We start from the raw sequence: 17356 nt of genomic DNA, 5'->3' as shown, positions 1-17356 counted from the left end.
ACCAACAGTGTTCGGGTTCGGGTTAGGGTTCGGGGTTAGGGGTTTAGCATGTACATTTGTCACCTCTGCTGGTCGCAGCCAAAAAAGTGCACGTTATTTTGCATGTCTGTCATTCATCATCCATGAACACGACTGCATTTGAATGTTGCTCGAATTTCTTTGGATGCGACTTGGTGTCAAAAGTTTGACAACCACCGTTCGGGAGGATCAGGAAGCAAAACCAGCTTTCAGTACATGTGACAGAAATCCATTGCTGCGATTGGACGGCTTGAGACCAAGAAAGAAGAAATCCTTCTCACCGTGTCACTGATTCTTTCATACAAGTCAAACGGACAAAAAGTTCCAGAATGCAAACAAATCTCCTCTCATGCACCAAAGCATGTAAAACCCGTTGCGTGTCTTCACATAAACGTCACATTTGAAATATTCTCTGATCAAGTAAATATTGCTCAGGAATGTGGTGTACAGCAGTCGTTCAGGGATTTTTGTGACAAAAAAAAAAAGTTGTAACAGTCTTGAGCAGACAAGCAGTTTTTTTTGTTATTTTTTTTTTTTTTTAAGTACTTCTCGTGGTGTGGGGGGGGGGGGGGGAACATTTAGCTGCCACGAATATGGTGAAACTCGTGTCATGTGAAAGGAAATAAACAAGTGGACTACAACTAACATGGCCGTCCCTCCCTGCGCAGAAGCCCTGAGGACAAATCATAAAAATAAAAATTCTTGATTCTCAAGGGAACACTTCCTGGTTCCTTGTGGTCTCCATAGCAACAAGGATGACCAAACAAACAAAACAAACTATCACAGTTCTTGAAATCGTCCAGTTTTAAAGGAAGGAGAAAAAAGAAGCAGGGAAAAAAAAAAAAGGTCCAGTGAGTACAGCAGGGCTAAACTAAGCTAAGCTAGTTACAATCGTAAACAAAGTCATAGTTGCTAGGCTCTTTGGGAATGGGGGGCGGCGCTTCGGGGATCTGGATGTTCTCCAGGTCCAGTAGGCGGAGCTTCATCTCCATGGAGAGCAGCGTGTCCATGTCGGATTTGGTGTAGTCGCTGGTCATCTCCTTGCCGAGGAGCGCGTTCAGACCGTCCGTCCACACACTGGTGACGGGTTCAAGGACAAAGAGTCAACAACTGACGACCAACATGATGTCAACTGAGAAACAAAAGAGGACAATATTGCAAAATACATGCCAATACAACGAGCAGCTCAATTGAAATGACTTTGCAGCCCACTAGATGGCGCCGTGGCACAATGGTTAAGAATCACTGCAGTTGAGGATGACAGCTGCCATTAGCCATTGTACACAATTAGCATCCTCTATTTTCCATTCTCCGTAAGCTGCTGCCAGGAGCTGCTATTGAGCTTTTTCTGCTTCTTTTTTAGCTTCCAACTGCTCCCAATTGCAGATAACGGGTGGCTAACGCTCGCTTTCAGCAGCTACGACCAGCTGCACTTTTAACTTCCTGTCACGTAGCCACTGTTAGCTTCTTATTAAAATTGTTATTATTCGTTTAACTTCAAATGTACAGAACATATTGTTGAACATTATATAGAAAAGGTAACAGACAAGCTTAGAAATCTCCTAAAACAACGCAATTTTATTTTATTTTTATTTTATTTTTAATTTATTTTTATTTTATTTTAATTTTATTTTTATTTTTATTTTTATTTTTATTTTTATTTTTATTTTTATTTTTATTTTTATTTTTATTTTATTTTTATTTTTATTTTATTTTTATTTTATTTTATTTTATTTTATTTTTATTTTATTTTATTTTTATTTTTATTTTTATTTTAAATTTAATTTAATTTTATTTTATTTTTAATTTAATTTTATTTAATTTTATTTTAAATTTAATTTTATTTTAAATTTAATTTTAATTTAATTTTATTTTATTTTAAATTTAATTTAATTTAATTTTATTTTATTTTATTTTAAATATAATTTTATTTTATTTTAAATTTAATTTCATTTTATTTTAAATTAAATTTAATTTTATTTTAAATTTAATTTTATTTTAAATTTAATTTTATTTTAAATTTAATTTAATTTAATTTAATTTTATTTTAAATGTAATTTAATTTTATTTTAAATTTAATTTTATTTTATTTTAAATTTAATTTAATTTTATTTTAAATTTAATTTTATTTTATTTTATTTTAAATTTAATTTTTATTTTATTTTAAATTTAATTTTTATTTTAAATTTAATTTTATTTTATTTTATTTTATTTTAAATTTAATTTAATTTAATTTAATTTTATTTTAAATTTAATTTTATTTTAAATTTAATTTAATTTAATTTAATTTTATTTTAAATGTAATTTAATTTTATTTTAAATTTAATTTTATTTTATTTTAAATTTAATTTAATTTAATTTAATTTTATTTTAAATTTAATTTAATTTTATTTTATTTTAAATTTAATTTTTATTTTAAATTTAATTTAATTTTATTTTAAATTTAATTTTATTTTATTTTAAATTTAATTTAATTTAATTTTATTTTAAATTTAATTTAATTTAATTTAATTTTATTTTAAATTTAATTTAATTTAATTTAATTTTATTTTAAATGTAATTTAATTTTATTTTAAATTAAATTTAATTTTATTTTAAATTTAATTTAATTTTATTTTAAATTTAATTTTATTTTATTTTAATTTTATTTTAAATTTAATTTTATTTTAAATTTAATTTTATTTTATTTTATTTAAAATTTAATTTTATTTTAAATTTAATTTTATTTTATTTCAAAAAAAAATTAAATTAAATTAAATTTAAAATAAAATAAAATTAAATTAAATTTTAAATAAAATTAAATTTTAAATAAAATTAAATTAAATTAAATTTTAAATAAAATAAAATAAAATTAAATTTAAAATAAAAATTAAATTTAAAATAAAATAAAATTAAATTTAAAATAAAATTAAATTTAATTTAAAATAAAATAAAATTAAATTTAAAATAAAATAAAATTATATTTAAAATAAAATAAAATAAAATTAAATTAAATTAAATTTAAAATAAAATAAAATTAAATTAAATTTAAAATAAAATAAAATAAAATTTAAAATAAAATAAAATTATATTTAAAATAAAATAAAATTACATTTAAAATAAAATTAAATTAAATTAAATTAAATTTAAAATAAAATTAAATTTAAAATAAAATTAAAATAAAATTAAATTAAATTTAAAATAAAATAAAATTAAATTTAAAATAAAATTAAATTACATTTAAAATAAAATTAAATTAAATTAAATTAAATTTAAAATAAAATTAAATTAAATTAAATTTAAAATAAAATTAAATTAAATTAAATTAAATTAAATTTAAAATAAAATAAAATTAAATTTAAAATAAAATTAAATTACATTTAAAATAAAATTAAATTAAATTAAATTAAATTTAAAATAAAATTAAATTTAAAATAAAATTAAATTAAATTAAATTAAATTTAAAATAAAATAAAATTAAATTAAATTTTAAATAATAGTGAGCACCCACTTGTGGAGATGTTAGCCAACGCTAATCTGTGTATCAACCAAATCTCACTTTCGGATTTGATATTATAGTCTTAGTCTGTGTAGTCCAGTAGTTGCTTGAAATTGGCAAATTTTCACAAGTCATGTCTGGAGAAACTTGGTGTGAAGAATTTACATATAGGCCATAATACTGCTGGGTCAACAGAGAGTCCGGCTTTTATTACCATGACGACCAGGGAACTAGAGAGAGTTGTTAAAAAAAAAAAAAAAAAAATGCTCATAGAGAAAATATGTTTAACTTGTGAAACTTATGAACCAAACCAGGTTTACACTTTTGGAATTGTACATTGCAAGTGTGTAAATGCCAAGAGTCTCACAACCTTGGCATGTGCAAGCAGGCATCCCAACATCAACAAAAACAAACTCAAGGTCTCCTCCTACATACAAGCATTGCCTCTGTGCTGACTGGGAGAATGTGACGTACCCATGCCAGTCAAGGTCCACCACGAACACGAGGAGTCCTTTTTTTAAACTGCACTGGCAGTACAGAATGTACAAAATACAAAAAAAAATATAAAAAAATGGGTTGCTGTAACTAGAGTTGTAGAGGCAGTGATTAGTGGTAACAAGTGTGTAGCGCTGTACTGCACCCTGCTGGTCAAAAGATGTTAGTACAGATATACGCATGCCAAAAATACATACATTATTCATCATTAATATAGTAATGTTCTTTTGTGCCACCATAAAAGGTAATAGGTGATATAGCAAAGAACAACAAAGATGTTTTAAAATTAAACAATAAATGTTAAGTTATTTTCATGTGCACTCTTTTTCACGCGCCTCGACAGTCAAAAAGTTTGTTCATTGGTGTGTCTCGTGTCTACTTTGGGACTTACTTTTGTCCCGTCTTTACTCCCGTGCGGCCGCCATCTTGCCGCACGTGCTGATGAATCCATTCGTGACCCGCGCACACCTGTCTCCTAATGAGCTGCGGGCTACCAATCAAAACAAATGTACCCGCATCCAATCCATCTTCACTTCTGTCAGTGGAGCTGAATTCAAGACAGCCATCTTTATTACACAAACAACAAAAACCCGCACAGTTCAATTCCCAAGTAGAAAACCATCAGGTGTGTCATTTACGACAGCAAAAATAAAACAACCAAAAACAAGTCACTAAATGCTGGCCAGCATTAAAAACGAACCAAAACAAAGAGCAAGGACGGCGCCGCAACCGCTGTGGAGTCCCTCGAGTCCTGCAAGAAGCCAAACGTCACCATGAGGAAGGACAACAAACGCCAACAACATTTACAGATTTACTCGTGCGCGCGCTCACCAACCTAACAGAAGGCCACGAGTGCGGCCGCCATCTTGCCGTAAATGGCGAACAATCCAATCAATGCGCACCTCTGGCTTTATAAACTGCAGACCTGCGGTCATCGGCCATCTTCCACTTTTGCACACGAGCGCCGCCTACTGGCCTGTCATCCGGACTGCAAAAGGGTTGCTTTTCTCTTTTCCTGCCACAAAAATAAAAGTCAATCACAACCAAAGTTATTTTCTATTAAATTTTTTTATTAATTAAATTGTTAGGATCGTTACCAACAGTGTTCGGGTTCGGGTTAGGGTTCGGGGTTAGGGGTTTAGCATGTACATTTGTCACCTCTGCTGGTCGCAGCCAAAAAAGTGCACGTTATTTTGCATGTCTGTCATTCATCATCCATGAACACGACTGCATTTGAATGTTGCTCGAATTTCTTTGGATGCGACTTGGTGTCAAAAGTTTGACAACCACCGTTCGGGAGGATCAGGAAGCAAAACCAGCTTTCAGTACATGTGACAGAAATCCATTGCTGCGATTGGACGGCTTGAGACCAAGAAAGAAGAAATCCTTCTCACCGTGTCACTGATTCTTTCATACAAGTCAAACGGACAAAAAGTTCCAGAATGCAAACAAATCTCCTCTCATGCACCAAAGCATGTAAAACCCGTTGCGTGTCTTCACATAAACGTCACATTTGAAATATTCTCTGATCAAGTAAATATTGCTCAGGAATGTGGTGTACAGCAGTCGTTCAGGGATTTTTGTGACAAAAAAAAAAAGTTGTAACAGTCTTGAGCAGACAAGCAGTTTTTTTTGTTATTTTTTTTTTTTTTTAAGTACTTCTCGTGGTGTGGGGGGGGGGGGAACATTTAGCTGCCACGAATATGGTGAAACTCGTGTCATGTGAAAGGAAATAAACAAGTGGACTACAACTAACATGGCCGTCCCTCCCTGCGCAGAAGCCCTGAGGACAAATCATAAAAATAAAAATTCTTGATTCTCAAGGGAACACTTCCTGGTTCCTTGTGGTCTCCATAGCAACAAGGATGACCAAACAAACAAAACAAACTATCACAGTTCTTGAAATCGTCCAGTTTTAAAGGAAGGAGAAAAAAGAAGCAGGGAAAAAAAAAAAAGGTCCAGTGAGTACAGCAGGGCTAAACTAAGCTAAGCTAGTTACAATCGTAAACAAAGTCATAGTTGCTAGGCTCTTTGGGAATGGGGGGCGGCGCTTCGGGGATCTGGATGTTCTCCAGGTCCAGTAGGCGGAGCTTCATCTCCATGGAGAGCAGCGTGTCCATGTCGGATTTGGTGTAGTCGCTGGTCATCTCCTTGCCGAGGAGCGCGTTCAGACCGTCCGTCCACACACTGGTGACGGGTTCAAGGACAAAGAGTCAACAACTGACGACCAACATGATGTCAACTGAGAAACAAAAGAGGACAATATTGCAAAATACATGCCAATACAACGAGCAGCTCAATTGAAATGACTTTGCAGCCCACTAGATGGCGCCGTGGCACAATGGTTAAGAATCACTGCAGTTGAGGATGACAGCTGCCATTAGCCATTGTACACAATTAGCATCCTCTATTTTCCATTCTCCGTAAGCTGCTGCCAGGAGCTGCTATTGAGCTTTTTCTGCTTCTTTTTTAGCTTCCAACTGCTCCCAATTGCAGATAACGGGTGGCTAACGCTCGCTTTCAGCAGCTACGACCAGCTGCACTTTTAACTTCCTGTCACGTAGCCACTGTTAGCTTCTTATTAAAATTGTTATTATTCGTTTAACTTCAAATGTACAGAACATATTGTTGAACATTATATAGAAAAGGTAACAGACAAGCTTAGAAATCTCCTAAAACAACGCAATTTTATTTTATTTTTATTTTATTTTTAATTTATTTTTATTTTATTTTAATTTTATTTTTATTTTTATTTTTATTTTATTTTTATTTTATTTTTATTTTATTTTTATTTTATTTTTATTTTATTTTATTTTATTTTATTTTTATTTTATTTTATTTTTATTTTTATTTTTATTTTTATTTTTATTTTAAATTTAATTTAATTTTATTTTATTTTTAATTTAATTTTATTTAATTTTATTTTAAATTTAATTTTATTTTAAATTTAATTTTAATTTAATTTTATTTTATTTTAAATTTAATTTTATTTAATTTTATTTTATTTTATTTTAAATATAATTTTATTTTATTTTAAATTTAATTTCATTTTATTTTAAATTAAATTTAATTTTATTTTAAATTTAATTTTATTTTAAATTTAATTTAATTTAATTTAATTTTATTTTAAATGTAATTTAATTTTATTTTAAATTTAATTTTATTTTATTTTAAATTTAATTTAATTTTATTTTAAATTTAATTTTATTTTATTTTATTTTAAATTTAATTTTTATTTTATTTTAAATTTAATTTTTATTTTAAATTTAATTTTATTTTATTTTATTTTATTTTAAATTTAATTTAATTTAATTTAATTTTATTTTAAATTTAATTTTATTTTAAATTTAATTTAATTTAATTTAATTTTATTTTAAATGTAATTTAATTTTATTTTAAATTTAATTTTATTTTATTTTAAATTTAATTTAATTTAATTTAATTTTATTTTAAATTTAATTTAATTTTATTTTATTTTAAATTTAATTTTTATTTTAAATTTAATTTAATTTTATTTTAAATTTAATTTTATTTTATTTTAAATTTAATTTAATTTAATTTTATTTTAAATTTAATTTAATTTAATTTAATTTTATTTTAAATTTAATTTAATTTAATTTAATTTTATTTTAAATGTAATTTAATTTTATTTTAAATTAAATTTAATTTTATTTTAAATTTAATTTAATTTTATTTTAAATTTAATTTTATTTTATTTTAATTTTATTTTAAATTTAATTTTATTTTAAATTTAATTTTATTTTATTTTATTTAAAATTTAATTTTATTTTAAATTTAATTTTATTTTATTTCAAAAAAAAATTAAATTAAATTAAATTTAAAATAAAATAAAATTAAATTAAATTTTAAATAAAATTAAATTTTAAATAAAATTAAATTAAATTAAATTTTAAATAAAATAAAAAAAAATTAAATTTAAAATAAAAATTAAATTTAAAATAAAATAAAATTAAATTTAAAATAAAATTAAATTTAATTTAAAATAAAATAAAATTAAATTTAAAATAAAATAAAATTATATTTAAAATAAAATAAAATTAAATTAAATTAAATTTAAAATAAAATAAAATTAAATTAAATTTAAAATAAAATAAAATAAAATAAAATTTAAAATAAAATAAAATTATATTTAAAATAAAATAAAATTACATTTAAAATAAAATTAAATTAAATTAAATTAAATTTAAAATAAAATTAAATTTAAAATAAAATTAAAATAAAATTAAATTAAATTTAAAATAAAATAAAATTAAATTAAATTTAAAATAAAATAAAATTAAATTTAAAATAAAATTAAATTACATTTAAAATAAAATAAAATTAAATTAAATTAAATTTAAAATAAAATTAAATTAAATTAAATTTAAAATAAAATTAAATTAAATTAAATTAAATTAAATTTAAAATAAAATAAAATTAAATTTAAAATAAAATTAAATTACATTTAAAATAAAATTAAATTAAATTAAATTAAATTTAAAATAAAATTAAATTTAAAATAAAATTAAATTTAAAATAAAATTAAATTAAATTAAATTAAATTTAAAATAAAATAAAATTAAATTAAATTTTAAATAATAGTGAGCACCCACTTGTGGAGATGTTAGCCAACGCTAATCTGTGTATCAACCAAATCTCACTTTCGGATTTGATATTATAGTCTTAGTCTGTGTAGTCCAGTAGTTGCTTGAAATTGGCAAATTTTCACAAGTCATGTCTGGAGAAACTTGGTGTGAAGAATTTACATATAGGCCATAATACTGCTGGGTCAACAGAGAGTCCGGCTTTTATTACCATGACGACCAGGGAACTAGAGAGAGTTGTTAAAAAAAAAAAAAAAAAATGCTCATAGAGAAAATATGTTTAACTTGTGAAACTTATGAACCAAACCAGGTTTACACTTTTGGAATTGTACATTGCAAGTGTGTAAATGCCAAGAGTCTCACAACCTTGGCATGTGCAAGCAGGCATCCCAACATCAACAAAAACAAACTCAAGGTCTCCTCCTACATACAAGCATTGCCTCTGTGCTGACTGGGAGAATGTGACGTACCCATGCCAGTCAAGGTCCACCACGAACACGAGGAGTCCTTTTTTTAAACTGCACTGGCAGTACAGAATGTACAAAATACAAAAAAAAATATAAAAAAATGGGTTGCTGTAACTAGAGTTGTAGAGGCAGTGATTAGTGGTAACAAGTGTGTAGCGCTGTACTGCACCCTGCTGGTCAAAAGATGTTAGTACAGATATACGCATGCCAAAAATACATACATTATTCATCATTAATATAGTAATGTTCTTTTGTGCCACCATAAAAGGTAATAGGTGATATAGCAAAGAACAACAAAGATGTTTTAAAATTAAACAATAAATGTTAAGTTATTTTCATGTGCACTCTTTTTCACGCGCCTCGACAGTCAAAAAGTTTGTTCATTGGTGTGTCTCGTGTCTACTTTGGGACTTACTTTTGTCCCGTCTTTACTCCCGTGCGGCCGCCATCTTGCCGCACGTGCTGATGAATCCATTCGTGACCCGCGCACACCTGTCTCCTAATGAGCTGCGGGCTACCAATCAAAACAAATGTACCCGCATCCAATCCATCTTCACTTCTGTCAGTGGAGCTGAATTCAAGACAGCCATCTTTATTACACAAACAACAAAAACCCGCACAGTTCAATTCCCAAGTAGAAAACCATCAGGTGTGTCATTTACGACAGCAAAAATAAAACAACCAAAAACAAGTCACTAAATGCTGGCCAGCATTAAAAACGAACCAAAACAAAGAGCAAGGACGGCGCCGCAACCGCTGTGGAGTCCCTCGAGTCCTGCAAGAAGCCAAACGTCACCATGAGGAAGGACAACAAACGCCAACAACATTTACAGATTTACTCGTGCGCGCGCTCACCAACCTAACAGAAGGCCACGAGTGCGGCCGCCATCTTGCCGTAAATGGCGAACAATCCAATCAACGCGCACCTCTGGCTTTATAAACTGCAGACCTGCGGTCATCGGCCATCTTCCACTTTTGCACACGAGCGCCGCCTACTGGCCTGTCATCCGGACTGCAAAAGGGTTGCTTTTCTCTTTTCCTGCCACAAAAATAAAAGTCAATCACAACCAAAGTTATTTTCTATTAAATTTTTTTATTAATTAAATTGTTAGGATCGTTACCAACAGTGTTCGGGTTCGGGTTAGGGTTCGGGGTTAGGGGTTTAGCATGTACATTTGTCACCTCTGCTGGTCGCAGCCAAAAAAGTGCACGTTATTTTGCATGTCTGTCATTCATCATCCATGAACACGACTGCATTTGAATGTTGCTCGAATTTCTTTGGATGCGACTTGGTGTCAAAAGTTTGACAACCACCGTTCGGGAGGATCAGGAAGCAAAACCAGCTTTCAGTACATGTGACAGAAATCCATTGCTGCGATTGGACGGCTTGAGACCAAGAAAGAAGAAATCCTTCTCACCGTGTCACTGATTCTTTCATACAAGTCAAACGGACAAAAAGTTCCAGAATGCAAACAAATCTCCTCTCATGCACCAAAGCATGTAAAACCCGTTGCGTGTCTTCACATAAACGTCACATTTGAAATATTCTCTGATCAAGTAAATATTGCTCAGGAATGTGGTGTACAGCAGTCGTTCAGGGATTTTTGTGACAAAAAAAAAAAGTTGTAACAGTCTTGAGCAGACAAGCAGTTTTTTTTGTTATTTTTTTTTTTTTTTAAGTACTTCTCGTGGTGTGGGGGGGGGGGGGGAACATTTAGCTGCCACGAATATGGTGAAACTCGTGTCATGTGAAAGGAAATAAACAAGTGGACTACAACTAACATGGCCGTCCCTCCCTGCGCAGAAGCCCTGAGGACAAATCATAAAAATAAAAATTCTTGATTCTCAAGGGAACACTTCCTGGTTCCTTGTGGTCTCCATAGCAACAAGGATGACCAAACAAACAAAACAAACTATCACAGTTCTTGAAATCGTCCAGTTTTAAAGGAAGGAGAAAAAAGAAGCAGGGAAAAAAAAAAAAAGGTCCAGTGAGTACAGCAGGGCTAAACTAAGCTAAGCTAGTTACAATCGTAAACAAAGTCATAGTTGCTAGGCTCTTTGGGAATGGGGGGCGGCGCTTCGGGGATCTGGATGTTCTCCAGGTCCAGTAGGCGGAGCTTCATCTCCATGGAGAGCAGCGTGTCCATGTCGGATTTGGTGTAGTCGCTGGTCATCTCCTTGCCGAGGAGCGCGTTCAGACCGTCCGTCCACACACTGGTGACGGGTTCAAGGACAAAGAGTCAACAACTGACGACCAACATGATGTCAACTGAGAAACAAAAGAGGACAATATTGCAAAATACATGCCAATACAACGAGCAGCTCAATTGAAATGACTTTGCAGCCCACTAGATGGCGCCGTGGCACAATGGTTAAGAATCACTGCAGTTGAGGATGACAGCTGCCATTAGCCATTGTACACAATTAGCATCCTCTATTTTCCATTCTCCGTAAGCTGCTGCCAGGAGCTGCTATTGAGCTTTTTCTGCTTCTTTTTTAGCTTCCAACTGCTCCCAATTGCAGATAACGGGTGGCTAACGCTCGCTTTCAGCAGCTACGACCAGCTGCACTTTTAACTTCCTGTCACGTAGCCACTGTTAGCTTCTTATTAAAATTGTTATTATTCGTTTAACTTCAAATGTACAGAACATATTGTTGAACATTATATAGAAAAGGTAACAGACAAGCTTAGAAATCTCCTAAAACAACGCAATTTTATTTTATTTTTATTTTATTTTTAATTTATTTTTATTTTATTTTAATTTTATTTTTATTTTTATTTTTATTTTTATTTTTATTTTTATTTTTATTTTTATTTTTATTTTTATTTTTATTTTTATTTTTATTTTATTTTTATTTTTATTTTATTTTTATTTTATTTTTATTTTATTTTTATTTTATTTTTATTTTATTTTATTTTATTTTATTTTTATTTTATTTTATTTTTATTTTTATTTTTATTTTTATTTTAAATTTAATTTAATTTTATTTTATTTTTAATTTAATTTTATTTAATTTTATTTTAAATTTAATTTTATTTTAAATTTAATTTTAATTTAATTTTATTTTATTTTAAATTTAATTTAATTTAATTTTATTTTATTTTATTTTAAATATAATTTTATTTTATTTTAAATTTAATTTCATTTTATTTTAAATTAAATTTAATTTTATTTTAAATTTAATTTTATTTTAAATTTAATTTTATTTTAAATTTAATTTAATTTAATTTAATTTTATTTTAAATGTAATTTAATTTTATTTTAAATTTAATTTTATTTTATTTTAAATTTAATTTAATTTTATTTTAAATTTAATTTTATTTTATTTTATTTTAAATTTAATTTTTATTTTATTTTAAATTTAATTTTTATTTTAAATTTAATTTTATTTTATTTTATTTTATTTTAAATTTAATTTAATTTAATTTAATTTTATTTTAAATTTAATTTTATTTTAAATTTAATTTAATTTAATTTAATTTTATTTTAAATGTAATTTAATTTTATTTTAAATTTAATTTTATTTTATTTTAAATTTAATTTAATTTAATTTAATTTTATTTTAAATTTAATTTAATTTTATTTTATTTTAAATTTAATTTTTATTTTAAATTTAATTTAATTTTATTTTAAATTTAATTTTATTTTATTTTAAATTTAATTTAATTTTATTTTATTTTAAATTTAATTTAATTTAATTTAATTTTATTTTAAATTTAATTTAATTTAATTTAATTTTATTTTAAATGTAATTTAATTTTATTTTAAATTAAATTTAATTTTATTTTAAATTTAATTTAATTTTATTTTAAATTTAATTTTATTTTATTTTAATTTTATTTTAAATTTAATTTTATTTTAAATTTAATTTTATTTTATTTTATTTAAAATTTAATTTTATTTTAAATTTAATTTTATTTTATTTCAAAAAAAAATTAAATTAAATTAAATTTAAAATAAAATAAAATTAAATTAAATTTTAAATAAAATTAAATTTTAAATAAAATTAAATTAAATTAAATTTTAAATAAAATAAAATAAAATTAAATTTAAAATAAAAATTAAATTTAAAATAAAATAAAATTAAATTTAAAATAAAATTAAATTTAATTTAAAATAAAATAAAATTAAATTTAAAATAAAATAAAATTATATTTAAAATAAAATAAAATAAAATTAAATTAAATTAAATTTAAAATAAAATTAAATTAAATTAAATTTAAAATAAAATAAAATAAAATAAAATTTAAAATAAAATAAAATTATATTTAAAATAAAATAAAATTACATTTAAAATAAAATTAAATTAAATTAAATTAAATTTAAAATAAAATTAAATTTAAAATAAAATTAAAATAAAATTAAATTAAATTTAAAATAAAATAAAATTAAATTTAAAATAAAATTAAATTACATTTAAAATAAAATTAAATTAAATTAAATTAAATTTAAAATAAAATTAAATTAAATTAAATTTAAAATAAAATAAAATTAAATTTAAAATAAAATTAAATTACATTTAAAATAAAATTAAATTAAATTAAATTAAATTTAAAATAAAATTAAATTTAAAATAAAATTAAATTAAATTAAATTAAATTTAAAATAAAATAAAATTAAATTAAATTTTAAATAATAGTGAGCACCCACTTGTGGAGATGTTAGCCAACGCTAATCTGTGTATCAACCAAATCTCACTTTCGGATTTGATATTATAGTCTTAGTCTGTGTAGTCCAGTAGTTGCTTGAAATTGGCAAATTTTCACAAGTCATGTCTGGAGAAACTTGGTGTGAAGAATTTACATATAGGCCATAATACTGCTGGGTCAACAGAGAGTCCGGCTTTTATTACCATGACGACCAGGGAACTAGAGAGAGTTGTTAAAAAAAAAAAAAAAAAAATGCTCATAGAGAAAATATGTTTAACTTGTGAAACTTATGAACCAAACCAGGTTTACACTTTTGGAATTGTACATTGCAAGTGTGTAAATGCCAAGAGTCTCACAACCTTGGCATGTGCAAGCAGGCATCCCAACATCAACAAAAACAAACTCAAGGTCTCCTCCTACATACAAGCATTGCCTCTGTGCTGACTGGGAGAATGTGACGTACCCATGCCAGTCAAGGTCCACCACGAACACGAGGAGTCCTTTTTTTAAACTGCACTGGCAGTACAGAATGTACAAAATACAAAAAAAAATATAAAAAAATGGGTTGCTGTAACTAGAGTTGTAGAGGCAGTGATTAGTGGTAACAAGTGTGTAGCGCTGTACTGCACCCTGCTGGTCAAAAGATGTTAGTACAGATATACGCATGCCAAAAATACATACATTATTCATCATTAATATAGTAATGTTCTTTTGTGCCACCATAAAAGGTAATAGGTGATATAGCAAAGAACAACAAAGATGTTTTAAAATTAAACAATAAATGTTAAGTTATTTTCATGTGCACTCTTTTTCACGCGCCTCGACAGTCAAAAAGTTTGTTCATTGGTGTGTCTCGTGTCTACTTTGGGACTTACTTTTGTCCCGTCTTTACTCCCGTGCGGCCGCCATCTTGCCGCACGTGCTGATGAATCCATTCGTGACCCGCGCACACCTGTCTCCTAATGAGCTGCGGGCTACCAATCAAAACAAATGTACCCGCATCCAATCCATCTTCACTTCTGTCAGTGGAGCTGAATTCAAGACAGCCATCTTTATTACACAAACAACAAAAACCCGCACAGTTCAATTCCCAAGTAGAAAACCATCAGGTGTGTCATTTACGACAGCAAAAATAAAACAACCAAAAACAAGTCACTAAATGCTGGCCAGCATTAAAAACGAACCAAAACAAAGAGCAAGGACGGCGCCGCAACCGCTGTGGAGTCCCTCGAGTCCTGCAAGAAGCCAAACGTCACCATGAGGAAGGACAACAAACGCCAACAACATTTACAGATTTACTCGTGCGCGCGCTCACCAACCTAACAGAAGGCCACGAGTGCGGCCGCCATCTTGCCGTAAATGGCGAACAATCCAATCAACGCGCACCTCTGGCTTTATAAACTGCAGACCTGCGGTCATCGGCCATCTTCCACTTTTGCACACGAGCGCCGCCTACTGGCCTGTCATCCGGACTGCAAAAGGGTTGCTTTTCTCTTTTCCTGCCACAAAAATAAAAGTCAATCACAACCAAAGTTATTTTCTATTAAATTTTTTTATTAATTAAATTGTTAGGATCGTTACCAACAGTGTTCGGGTTCGGGTTAGGGTTCGGGGTTAGGGGTTTAGCATGTACATTTGTCACCTCTGCTGGTCGCAGCCAAAAAAGTGCACGTTATTTTGCATGTCTGTCATTCATCATCCATGAACACGACTGCATTTGAATGTTGCTCGAATTTCTTTGGATGCGACTTGGTGTCAAAAGTTTGACAACCACCGTTCGGGAGGATCAGGAAGCAAAACCAGCTTTCAGTACATGTGACAGAAATCCATTGCTGCGATTGGACGGCTTGAGACCAAGAAAGAAGAAATCCTTCTCACCGTGTCACTGATTCTTTCATACAAGTCAAACGGACAAAAAGTTCCAGAATGCAAACAAATCTCCTCTCATGCACCAAAGCATGTAAAACCCGTTGCGTGTCTTCACATAAACGTCACATTTGAAATATTCTCTGATCAAGTAAATATTGCTCAGGAATGTGGTGTACAGCAGTCGTTCAGGGATTTTTGTGACAAAAAAAAAAAGTTGTAACAGTCTTGAGCAGACAAGCAGTTTTTTTTGTTATTATTTTTTTTTTTTAAGTACTTCTCGTGGTGTGGGGGGGGGGGGGGAACATTTAGCTGCCACGAATATGGTGAAACTCGTGTCATGTGAAAGGAAATAAACAAGTGGACTACAACTAACATGGCCGTCCCTCCCTGCGCAGAAGCCCTGAGGACAAATCATAAAAATAAAAATTCTTGATTCTCAAGGGAACACTTCCTGGTTCCTTGTGGTCTCCATAGCAACAAGGATGACCAAACAAACAAAACAAACTATCACAGTTCTTGAAATCGTCCAGTTTTAAAGGAAGGAGAAAAAAGAAGCAGGGAAAAAAAAAAAAAGGTCCAGTGAGTACAGCAGGGCTAAACTAAGCTAAGCTAGTTACAATCGTAAACAAAGTCATAGTTGCTAGGCTCTTTGGGAATGGGGGGCGGCGCTTCGGGGATCTGGATGTTCTCCAGGTCCAGTAGGCGGAGCTTCATCTCCATGGAGAGCAGCGTGTCCATGTCGGATTTGGTGTAGTCGCTGGTCATCTCCTTGCCGAGGAGCGCGTTCAGACCGTCCGTCCACACACTGGTGACGGGTTCAAGGACAAAGAGTCAACAACTGACGACCAACATGATGTCAACTGAGAAACAAAAGAGGACAATATTGCAAAATACATGCCAATACAACGAGCAGCTCAATTGAAATGACTTTGCAGCCCACTAGATGGCGCCGTGGCACAATGGTTAAGAATCACTGCAGTTGAGGATGACAGCTGCCATTAGCCATTGTACACAATTAGCATCCTCTATTTTCCATTCTCCGTAAGCTGCTGCCAGGAGCTGCTATTGAGCTTTTTCTGCTTCTTTTTTAGCTTCCAACTGCTCCCAATTGCAGATAACGGGTGGCTAACGCTCGCTTTCAGCAGCTACGACCAGCTGCACTTTTAACTTCCTGTCACGTAGCCACTGTTAGCTTCTTATTAAAATTGTTATTATTCGTTTAACTTCAAATGTACAGAACATATTGTTGAACATTATATAGAAAAGGTAACAGACAAGCTTAGAAATCTCCTAAAACAACGCAATTTTATTTTATTTTTATTTTATTTTTAATTTATTTTTATTTTATTTTAATTTTATTTTTATTTTTATTTTTATTTTTATTTTTATTTTTATTTTTATTTTTATTTTTATTTTTATTTTATTTTTATTTTTATTTTATTTTTATTTTATTTTTATTTTATTTTTATTTTATTTTTATTTTATTTTATTTTATTTTATTTTTATTTTATTTTATTTTTATTTTTATTTTTATTTTTATTTTTATTTTAAATTTAATTTAATTTTATTTTATTTTTAATTTAATTTTATTTAATTTTATTTTAAATTTAATTTTATTTTAAATTTAATTTTAATTTAATTTTATTTTATTTTAAATTTAATTTAATTTAATTTTATTTTATTTTATTTTAAATATAATTTTATTTTATTTTAAATTTAATTTCATTTTATTTTAAATTAAATTTAATTTTATTTTAAATTTAATTTTATTTTA

Source organism: Leptonotus elevatus, chromosome 19, assembly GCF_054856555.1.
Source record: "Leptonotus elevatus isolate MCC_2025b chromosome 19, RoL_Lele_1.0, whole genome shotgun sequence".
NCBI lineage: Eukaryota > Metazoa > Chordata > Actinopteri > Syngnathiformes > Syngnathidae > Leptonotus > Leptonotus elevatus.
Note: the sequence above shows the minus strand (reverse complement) of the source record.